The following is an 11,933-nucleotide window of genomic DNA, read 5'->3' as shown; positions in this document are numbered from 1 at the left end:
CTTTCCCTCCTGGGAAATAGCCAATCAAGGAACCATTTAGAGAGATAGAAAACCGAGGGGAAGTAATGCAAACCTTCACCCAATTTGTGAACTTAGCAGGAAAGCCAAAACAAGTCAAACAATGAAGGATAAACTCCCAATCAACTGAATCATAAGCCTTCATCAAATCAATCTCCATAGTGCACCTTGGATTCCCTTCCGTCCTGTGGTAATTTCTGACTAATTCTTGAGCCAACATAACATTTTTCAGAGATGCTTCTGCTAGGAAGAAAAGCAGATTGGTTTCGGCTAATCAAAGAATCAAGAATAGGCAACATACGGTTGGAAAGAATTTTAGTATTGCATTTGTACAGAACATTACAACATGCAATAGGCCTATAGTCCCCCATTGTTGTAGGATTAGGTTTCTTAGGAACCAAAGACAAAATAGTAGCATTTGTCTCCTTTAACAACAGACATGTGTCAAAAAAATTCTTGATAGCAGCAATGACATCCTGATGTGAATTTTAAATGTACTCGCAAGTGCATGAATTGTTTGCAATAAAGAGTTTTGCAAGTGCGAGGTCAATCCCACAGGGAATTGTGTTCTTGAAAACAATTTTATATCTAAACTAATTAAATCCTAAACTAGCTCCGAAAAAGATTTGATTTCTAATAAAATAAAAAAACATAATCTAAATAAAATAAAAATAATCAAAGATAAGGTACTAAGGTTTTGGAATCCACACCCACCAAATCACAGCAACATATTCTCATGTTCATCAATACAAATCCGAAGTTCTCACCATACATATCTTATGTATGTTCTACTATGCTTCAAAAAATCATTAAATCATTCAATGAATCCATTCTTTGCACAAATCACGAAAGATATCCGGTTTAAACCAAATCATCAATTGTATCCGTAGAATGAAACACAATGAATATCCAATGTTTTGATAAATAAAAACCCAAGCAATCAATTATGTGAAATTATCTCAAATTATCAAATGTAGCCTTGAATTACAAAAGATATCCAAGAATCATCTCACAAATTGAAAAGAAGTAAAACATTGGAAAAATTAAACCAAATAAAATCGGATAGTATAAACTTACATGAAAATATTGTTGCTCTTCAATGGTGAGGCTTCATCCTCAACCTTAGTTGAAAATCTAGCTACACATGATTATTGAAAATAAAACTTACCTTAAAGAAAAACTAAAAAAGAAGAAAATATATTTGGTCTCTAGCTCCTCACCATTTTTCTTGAGGCTTAGAGGTCTATTTATAGGGAGAAAACAAATCTTAGAAGCCCTAGAATTTCTAGAAAAATCGGAGGTTAGTCTTCTAGTTTGAGTAGGAGACTCAAAACTCAATCCAAGAAGGAAAATGACTCCAAATTCGTCCAGATTTGTGGTCTTCTATTGCGGGGAACGTTTTGCATAGAAAAAGTCAGAATTAGGAAAATAATATTTCATAATGATTTGTAGATAATTGAGTTATCTTTCCATTGCCGCTTGATTCACCTTAATCGGATGCTCGAGCTGAAAGTTATGGCCAAAATACTATGACATATGCAGAATCTGAAATTTAGTCCAATCCGATTTTGACTCCAATTAAAGAAATTTCGATTTAGTCCTCTCCTTGATTTGGTTGAACATAACCACATCATCTAGGTCTTCTCAAAGTGCGCTTTCTTTCACCATAAAGCTATTGTTTTCTCTCATTGACCTGCAAAATACTAAAATACCAAAACTAACTAAAAACATTAGAAAATAACAAAACTAAAGGTTTAGTAAATGCAAATTAAGGGGTCCACATATGCAATATTTGGTACTCATCACATCCTCTCCGACAATAGACCAAGATGCCTTGAAAAAGTCAACAGTGTAGCCATATGAGATAGGGGCCTTATTGGCATTCATACTAAACATAGTCTCTCGAATCTCCTCAGCTGTGATTTCTTTTTCCAACAAGAGAGCCATTTCAGCTGGAATGACAGTAGGAATCAACTGTCGAACCCGATCGAGCAGCAGAGTCCTCAGAAATGCACATGCTTTGTGCCCAACAACTTCTTGTAGAATTCCACAGCCATATTCTTCAAGTGATCAACATCCTCCACTCTATTGCACTGATCATCATAGAGAAAAGTAATGGTATTTTGAGTATGCTGCCCCTTGATAATCCTATGAAAATATACACCGTTTTGGTCTCCCAACTGAAGCCATTGAATTCTTCCTTTCTATTTTAAGAAAGCCTCTTCAGCTCTAGAAATAGAGACATATGCATGGAGACTCTCCCTCTCCCTCAGCAAGCAGTCAGCCCTGCCATGAAACTCCATCACAGCCTTTTGGGCAAGATCAAGACTCTCCCTAGCCTGAATAACTCTATTTTTCAGATCCCCATAGCAACTAGGAACTTCAGCTTTCAAGAAGAATTTGAAAGACTTAAGCTTCCTGTACAGTTTATACATAGGGACACCATAAACCTCCTGACGCCAACAAGTAGAAAGCCAATCCATAAAATCACTATTCTCCAGCCAGTATTTAAAGAATTTGAAAGGCTTTGGCCCAAAGCTCACCATAAACCCAACTGAGATGATAGCAGGAGAATGGTCCGAGACTCCTCCAGGAGGGAAATCAACATTGGTTCCACCATATTGACAAAACCACTCCTCATTGACCATCACACGATCAAGTTTCCTTGCCACAAAGTTAAAACCCTCACTCTTATTATTCCAAGTGAAGAAGCAATCACTAAAATTCAAATTAGTAACTTCCAAATTATTCAAGCAATCCACAAACTCCAACTCATAAGAGTTTAAACAATCTGATCCCCACTTCTCAGCCACACTTCTAATCACATTGAAATCACCATATAGGATCCAAGGGTGAGAAAGCACTTTGGCTTTCATGTTGAACAAAGTCTGCCAAAGTGGCCGACTATCCAAAGGCTTATTTGCACCATATACAAAGGTCTGAACCCAGCTTTTCTTGTCTTTCACAGAATGAACAAAACAGCTAATAGTTTGATCACTCTTATCAAGAATAAAAACATCAAAATCGGATTTATTCTAGCAAACCCAAATTCGCCCCAAACCATGCTTCTCATAGTTGAAACAGAAACTCCAACTAGGGAACAAAGAAGGCAAAATATTGCCAACATTTCCTTCCTTCACTCTAGTCTCAATTAAGCATACTTCCTTCCTTCACTCTAGTCTCCACTCAACCTTCTTTGTTCGCTATTGTTGCTTTCACCACTACCAGAGTTAGGGTTCATAGCAATTAGGTCAGAAACTGCATCTGGCCCGTACATCTTTGTTAACTCATCCTATACCATTAGCAAACCAATTTAATGAAATAGTAGTTCAGTGTAATAAAGATCACAATGAGGATGATAATGACATCGAATTCAAATATATATTTATATATATATAATCAAGTATGAATTTTAATTAAACGAGCTTCAAAATTAGGCTTGAGTTTGTAAAACTTCTCTTTCTCATGGGTGGTCTATGAGTAGTAGAAGTTTAGACTTAACATAAGAGATTTGCATGATGAGCTTTAAAATGGTTGTAATCATGAAGAAAAAAAAAAAAAAACAGATATTAATTTTCAGTTTTCAAAACTACACATGTTACGTACAAATATGAGAACATACATCTATTATGTGGAACTATATATCATCCATATAGAAGAAACCAAGGCAAACAGAGTGAATCTTACTTTAAGGCATGGAAATAATCCATGGTCTGAGGAGAAGCTTTTACAGCAAATTCAATGGGAAGTGAAGATCCATTTTATTTCCAAAGGTAAATTCAAAAATGTAAGAGAATATATTAATACCATATATTACGGTACTCTCCATATATTGGAGGATTTGATTTAATCCTCATTAATTGTAATTGATTATATTATCTCTACATACCATTTTGTATTCTCTTTATATTCCTATAAATAGGGATTATTTGTATTTAAATTAATCAAGCAATAAAAGCATAATGTAGCCTTAGGTCTTTATCCGGTAAACGTAGGTCATCGACCGAACCACGTAAAATCTTTTGTCTCTATTTTATTATTTTCGCTATTGTCTTTATTTTCCTATGTGATTATCTTTCTTTCAAAAAAGACTTATGGGAATGATATTCTTTGTAGTACTTAGGGTATAGATGAGATTTTGATTTAATTTGCAGAGGATAATTTGCTGGATTTTCTTACTTTTTTGGTTAGTTTGGGTTTTGTGTAGGGGGTTATGAAGCTTTAGTGTTTTGCTATAGCTTTTCTTTGTAAAGTGTTCAGTTGTTTTTGTTAATAAAAGTTACTCATTCATCAAAAAAGAAACAGAGCGAATCAGAGTAAAGAAGCAGGGTTTAGATGGTGAACCAGTATGGAATTGTTTTCATCACCAAGTTCTCCACAATCCTTAGAAAGCCTCATTAGCTCGTCCTTCAGCATGGAACTCTCGGTGCTCAGCATCTCCACTACTGCTTGTAGTTTTTCACATTCTTGCTGTGAAGATAAGAATCCAGAAGCAGATATCATATGAACAAAAATAATAATCTAGTCAATTAAGGAAACTAAAAGGTTGATATACTATGTATGAAATGCGAAAGAAATAATCACCAATTATTTTTATTAAATCCTCTCATTTTTTACTTCAAAATAAATGGTATCGGAATGAAACCAGAGAACTGGTAGGCTAGAAAACTGCTGACTCCCAGAAATGTCTAGTTTTCTATAGAAAGATTGTTGGTCAAGCTAAGGTCACATTTTTTGTTATGAAAAAAAGAAAGAAGCTTTAATATCGCTTTTCATTCTAGTCTTGACTAATTTATGCCTCCATTAATTTTTCTACTTTCTTTTCTCTTTGTGATTACACCTTATATGAAGCATGAAATCATCACAAAATCTGTTGGAACAAGTGGCTCATATTCTGAACGACCGTCCAGACGGCTTGAGGAAGCGTCCGGACGCCATCCAATGTTCGGTGAAGTGTCTAAACGGTTCAACAGACAGCAACCATAGGGAGCTAATGTTTGCAGAGATGTCTGGACAGCACAGCAGACGCGACCCACCGAGAGCACATGTTCGCTCGAGTGTCAGGACGCAAATGCAGTAGCTGCAAACGGTGAAGCTCTTATACGAGCGTCCGGACGCTAGGGCGTAGCCGTCTGGATGCGGGTCTGGAAAAACGCAGATTGCTACATAGGGAACTAGAGTTTTTTGGGGGGATGCAGGGTTTACTATATATATGGTGTATTGTAACCCAAAACAAACAGATTATTGAATATAGCCGCCTTCACTCCTCTGGACGTAGGCAAATTAATTGCCGAACCATGTAAATATTGTGTCTTCTCTCTATTTTATCACTTTTTTGTTCTCATATGATTCATCATTGGTTGTGTGCACAGTAACAACAATCACAACAAAATCACTATACACAAGAAGAAAGAAAAAAATCCAGAAGTCGGGTTATGTCAGTTTTGTGCTTCAATTTCCACTGTTCTCCTGTTGTATTCTGCTTCATACCTTGTATCAATAATCAATCAAACAGTATGGCTCTTAGCTCTTGGTTCCTCTAGGACATGATCATCAATTATATTCGTTGTCTTCTATTGTAAATTTTTATTAAAAGGAAAGAGGACTTATACAGGGAGCAGATCTTTACTATAAAACTAAAAGCAAACATATATATATTAATTTAAAGCATTATCTTGGTAAATGGAAACGGCCTCCAACATTTCTCCTGTGTGCTAAAACCTGCATTTTGCTAGAGTATCCACCTCGATCCAAATTAACTTAAACCGGATCATCAATCAATAGCAGAAAATTTTCAACATCCCAAAAGAGATTTATTAGAGACTAGATTTTCAGAACTTTAAAATTTATAAATTCACATCTCATGAGAGTTTAGTAATTATTGTAGCTGGAATGCAATAGAGATAGATATCTGGAAAATACTGATAAAAAGGTAAGAGGAAAACATAGTAATTGGATATGCACTACAAAAAAAAAAAAAAAAAAAAAAGGGTTTTTCAGCCGCTTTTTTAGAGCCCTTTGGATAATAACATCCCCTGAGCATAATGGCACAAGGCAGCTAAACCTCTGAAAGCTCAAAAAGCATCTGACTTAGTTGCCTAGAGATCCTTCAGAAACCGTATAGATTATTCCTTGCCACATCTGATGTATATATATGCTCAAAACTGTATAGACCAGATTCTATAATCTTGACCTTTAAAACAAGGCGAAATCTGATTACTGGAAATAACTGGCACCTTTGTGGACAGGATGCTAAAACTATTAACCAGAAAAAAGATATCAAACAACGCCTGCAGAATTGAACATAGACATATACCTGTCTGCGTGTTTTTAAACAATAATATGCATTCTATTGCTGCAACAGACAGCAACACTTTCCATTCCTGAATCCAGTTTTCAGATATAATTTCTCATACAAGCATTATTGCTCCAAATGTATTTAGTTCACTTTCCTAAGTATGGGTTGAGCAACGGATGCACTGATCGAGTCTCATCCTCAAATTCAGATCAGTTTCACTCGTGGTTGCCAATAAAACCTGCAATGCCAAATCTGTATTTGGAACATGATACTGGACAGTAGCGTCGTTCTGCATGTGAAACCACTCCTGTTCAAGTATTACAGGTAATAAACTAATGGACTTTAATAATGGACAGTATCGGCGCATTCGAACTGATCACTTGAGGCGACACATTTTAGGAGCCTTCAGTACGTTCGAACTAACTTGAAACGATGCAATATTCTGCTAGTGCTAGACTTGGAGTTCTCTAAAATATGCCTAGTTCGAACTAGATTGGAATGCCAAATGGAACAGCCAACACTGCCATATATATATACTTGGACATACATTACCAAAAATTGTCATAGTTTTAACCAACTGGAACGGAAAATAGAACGGCCAGCATTGGAAGGTCTTCAATCTGGATATATAGTTTGAACAAACTTGGGACAAGACTTTGGACGATGCATGCATATTGCCTGATCTTCAACGTCACTTCAACAAGGTTAGTTCGAACCAGCTTGGAACGACACTTAGGACGACATCTTCATCCACATTTCAAAGTCTCCAGTTCGAACTTCACTTAGGACGGCACTTGGAACGTACGGCAGGTTTTGCTTGACTTGAAATTGCTTCTTACATTGTCTAGTTCCAACCGGTGAATTCTCAGTTCGAACTGATAACACAAATTTGAACTTGGTGAAAAATCTTAAGTACACTTTTGTCTAATTTAAAATCAAATTACATCAAAGTACTTTTTAGTACCGAATTAGCTAACCTAAAAACTAACCGGTGGAGTACTTAGCGTTGGAAACTAGCTCCTTCGTGTTTCCAACTTTTCTAACTCAACCTAACTTTATTTTTAATTTTTTTTTAAAATAAGGGTTAAACAATTTATTGGTATATGTGGTTTGGAAACTTTATTTTTTGTCTTCTGTGCTTTCATTCGTATCACATATGGTATCTGAGGTTTGAAAAAAAAAAAACAGACTTAGTACCTTCATCTATTTTTCTATCCAATATTTAACGGTATGCCACGTGTCAACTCCTGAGTGTTGACACATGACACAATATTAAAAAAATTAAAAAATAGAAATTGAAAATCTTTAAAAATTAATTAAAAATTAAAATTAATAAAAGAAAAAAAAAAGTGAGGGTTTTGGCCCTTGGTGGTGGCCGAACCACCCCCAACGGCCAAAATCCTCACAATTCTTTTTTTTATTATTATTAATTTTAATTTTTAATTAATTTTTAAAGATTTTCAATTTCTGTTTTTAAACTTTTTTTTATTGTGACACGTGTCAACACTCAGGTACTATCTATGATACGAATAAAAGTACATGAAATAAAAAATAAAGTTTCCAAACTGTAAGTACTACCAATAAAGTGTTTAATCTTAAAAATAATGAGAATACCTTCAATAAGGATGGATCGTAAAACCTCAGTTTTACAGTCTTCAATAAAAATGTGCCACGTCATCTAAAAACATCAAATATAGTATATATAAAATAGACCAGAAAACACAAGATTATAAGACAATTTTTCTCCTTTCAACCCCACAGGATCTGCCCCTAACCACCCCCACAGAAACGGCCGGTACTGCAAGAGGCTTTATTCAGATCGATCTCTTTCTCGTAGTGATCAACAAGTTCAGAAGCTGTGGAGAGGGTACTGGGTCTACAGGTCTAGCATCTGCTACACTTGGTTTTTTTTTTTAATGAAAATCTGCTACTCCCTTTTTTTTTTTGAAATCGAAAATTGGCTACTTTTAGTTGGCTTTGTGGTTGCGGATCTGTAGGATTGTGGGTCAGGGGTACCTCTGTAGTTAGCTCCAACTTCTTTTTAGATGAAAATTAGCTCCAACTTCCGGTTTGTAATTTTCTTTTAGGCATAGATAGTTTTCTCCTATGTGTATTTTATGATCCTGTAGGGTTGTGGGTTGGGGGTGGCTCTAAAACAGTGCGGTGGCTCTGTTCATGGGTGGCGGTGGCTTTCGGCAGAATCCGGCGGCGGCATTGCGTTGAGGAGGGTGATGGGTTGTCGGTTGGGGGTGGTTTGTTTTGTGGTGGGCTGAATCTTAGGCCTTCGGCAGTACTGGCTCTATTCGTGGGTGGCGGTGGCCTTTTGTGGTGGCTCTATTCGTGAGTGGCGATGGCTTTCAGCGGAATCTGGCGGTAGTGTTGGGTTGAGGAGGCGGTGGTTTTTTAGTACTAGTTGGACTCTTGAAAGGAAAAACAAAAATTACTTTCTTTTCTTTTTTTCACAAGATTAGGTGCTTTCATGTCTATTGTATTTAGTCTTTTTAAATGATGTGTAAACTTCTTATTGGAAGCTGTAAAACATCACTTTTACAGCCCACCCTTATAGAAGGGGCTCTCAAAAATAATTATAAACAACATCATTTTGAAGAAACAATAAATTAGTTCAAAACCATGCAGGGCTACGCTTCGCCTTGCCGTTTTGAGCCTTGTTCTCTCGAATCTTTCACTTTGATGAAGCCGAATCTGGACGAAAACGATCGAAGAGACAATCTCATCTCTATCTTCGTCATCATTTTTTATCCTAACCCAATTTTTAACTATTATAACCGCCTTTGGCTTCTACTGTTGGAGTTTTTTTTACCATCCCGACTTCAATGGAGGCAAAAGCCGTAAAGGGCCATCTCTCTCTCTCTCTCTCTCTCTCTCACAATTAAATTATGACTAGAAAATTGTCACATGCTAAATCACACACAAACATTTTTAAAGATTGGATTAAAAATAAATTCCTTACCATCCAATTTATAAAAAATTTATTTTGATTTTTTTTTACCCGGCCCCTTTGAGAAGAAGAAGATCGGTTGTTATTAAACTTATCGCAACTCTCAAGAGTTGAATCCAGACAAGAAAATATACATATATATATTTTTGCTACAATCTACACATACAGACAAAGCAAATCAATATATTAGTAATCAATTAGTTTTTAAAAATAAAAAATAAAAATCATCAAAAGCAATGCTGAAATAAAGTATTATTGTAAGTTGTTGATTTTTTTAAAACTTGATTGTACAAGTAATTGAATTGAATCTTGATCTCCTCTTTAATTTTCTTTTTTAATTTAAAAAATAATAATTTAATTACAAAGAGCCCAATATTATATTCCTTTTGTCTCGACTAATTAACAGCATGTTAATTTTTAACCGAAGTGGGTAGTTTAAATTTTAAAAGTTAAAATGAAGAAAATGTTGTTTAAATATTGCAACATTATTTTATGTGCTTAAATGTAGTGCACTAGATAGAGACCATATGAAATGGACTATGATAAGTAACTCTTTCCTTTCTTTGAAATTTTGGACTGACGACCGGTTATATAAATAAATAAATAAAATCACAACATAAAAATAAAAGGAAAAAGTATATATAACCCTCTCAAACTACCACTTTATTGTTAATGTATCTCCCAAATTATTAATTATGTTAATGTCCACCTCACTAAACTACCAAAAAATATCAATGTCCCCCTAATAACAAAAGTATCATTCATAAAATTATTAAAATAAAATAAAAACTAAAAAAATTATTAAAAAAGTGTAAAATAACAAAAATTTATTCCAAAAAATTAAAAATTGTTTTTTCTTTTTTTTTTGTTTATTTTTTTAAAAAAAAATAATTTTCAGTTATTTTTTCGTTTGTTTATTTTTTTCGTTTGTTTTTTTAAAAAAAATAAAAAATATTTTTCATTTTTTAAATTTAATAAAAAAACTGGTTTTTATTTTTTTTTTCGTTTGTTTTTTTTTTCAAAAAAAATGATTTTATAATTTTGAGTTATTTTTTCATTTGTTTTTTTTGAAAAAAAAAAAAAAAAAAAATCGTTCTTTTTTGTTGTTTTAATTTTTTTTTCGTTTTTTATTTAATTTTTTTTAAAAAAAAATAATTATTTTAAGTTTTTTTTTTTTAATTTTTAAAGTTTTTTTTTTTTTTTTGAATTTGTAAGGACATTTTTGTCTTATTCAAAAAAAATTATGGTCAATTTTACCTTTTTGTTGGTCTTAGGGAGGACATTGACATTTTTTTGATAGATTGAAAATGGACTTTGACACAATTAGTATTGTTAAATAATTACTTATATAAAAAAAATTAAGTCAATAGAAAATTGTTGATCTAATCCTTTGAATTAATATTCAAATAAATCATTTTCACATTTTGTTTCAAACTTGTTAAATTTGTTTAAATTTTTAAATAAATATATTAATTATTCTGGGTTTTTCAAATAATTATGAAATCTATTATGTGTTATTTTTTTCAGAGTCTTTCTTGTTATTCTAACAAATGTTATTCTAAAAGTAATATTTAAACTTCATATATTTGAGAAATATGTTGTCATCAAATCATTTAGCACTTAAAAATGAGACAAAATACTTTTTTAAGATATCGTCGTTGCAATCGAATCGAGCCTTGAAATTCTAATTTCTTTTTGCCTTCATATTTTCTCTATTTATTTAACAAAATTTTTTCTCAATAAATAAGACTCTATGTATAGAATATTTAGCTGAAATAAAAGTATAGTTCAAATTGATGACCTTGACTTTCATACTATATTCACATTGTATTATACTTATTACAAAAAATTAAGCTAATAAAAATGATGAAGTTAATTATTTAAATTAATATTCTATAACAACATAGATGGCTTATATATATAATGTTTCACAAAATTCATGTCCACCTTTAATTTTTCATAATAATGATTAAAATTTTAGTGTTGTAAATCATTTTCACTCATACCAAATTAAATCTTAAGTCTTAAGAGAAACCAAAATCGAAAGATTTATTAATTATTGACTCATAAAGCAAGTCAGTCAAAAAATAATTATTTTTTTTATATAGATAATTATTTATTTATTTTATTTTTATTTTAAAGGAAGTCAGTCAAATTGAGAGAAAGAGACAGGATACTTTCACGGTTTTCACTTTCAACTTTAGCTACCAGAGCTTTATTATTCTTCTTCCTTTGTGTCCTTCTCTTTCCTCGTTGGGCCTCAAAAGGGACAGCAGTTTCTGTGCTTCCCGGTGCTTTCATTTCGTCTTTGTCTGACAGAAGGACCAAAGTGTGGGTTTCAGGCACACGCATTGCTTCTTCATTTAAAGAAGCCCTCTCCCCACTGAAAATGGCTGCTTTGCATTTTGGTGGTTGCATTTCCTTCACTCTCTAGTGGATGCTCTCTGCATAGAGGTCAGTGGGTCTCTTTGATTTTCACTTTCCTCTAATTGGTTTGATTTGTTTCTCTGGTTTTTGGTTTCTTCCCAAATCTTCTAATCTTTTTGTTATGGATATTGTTCTTCGGATAAGATCAGCTGCTACATTGCTTTGTTTGCTAATGAATCTCTGATCTGCTTCCTTGAAAGATTTACTGTATGTGTAACTTCTTTTTCTTTT

General features: G+C 33.4%; 1 protein-coding gene across 2 annotated transcripts in view; it reads left to right on the top strand.

The window, feature by feature from the left end:
• Positions 1 to 11,560: 11,560 nt before the first annotated feature.
• Positions 11,561 to 11,933, top strand: part of LOC133881758 (deSI-like protein At4g17486) — an 81,098-nt gene continuing 80,725 nt past the window's right edge. For both annotated transcript variants that reach the window (XM_062320786.1, XM_062320788.1), the window contains exon 1: positions 11,561 to 11,729. The gene's annotated coding sequence lies outside the window, so the exon portion shown is untranslated. The remainder of the gene's footprint in view (positions 11,730 to 11,933) is intronic.

Source organism: Alnus glutinosa, chromosome 11, assembly GCF_958979055.1.
Source record: "Alnus glutinosa chromosome 11, dhAlnGlut1.1, whole genome shotgun sequence".
NCBI classification, from domain to species: domain Eukaryota; kingdom Viridiplantae; phylum Streptophyta; class Magnoliopsida; order Fagales; family Betulaceae; genus Alnus; species Alnus glutinosa.
This window is presented reverse-complemented; position numbering and strand designations above follow the sequence as displayed.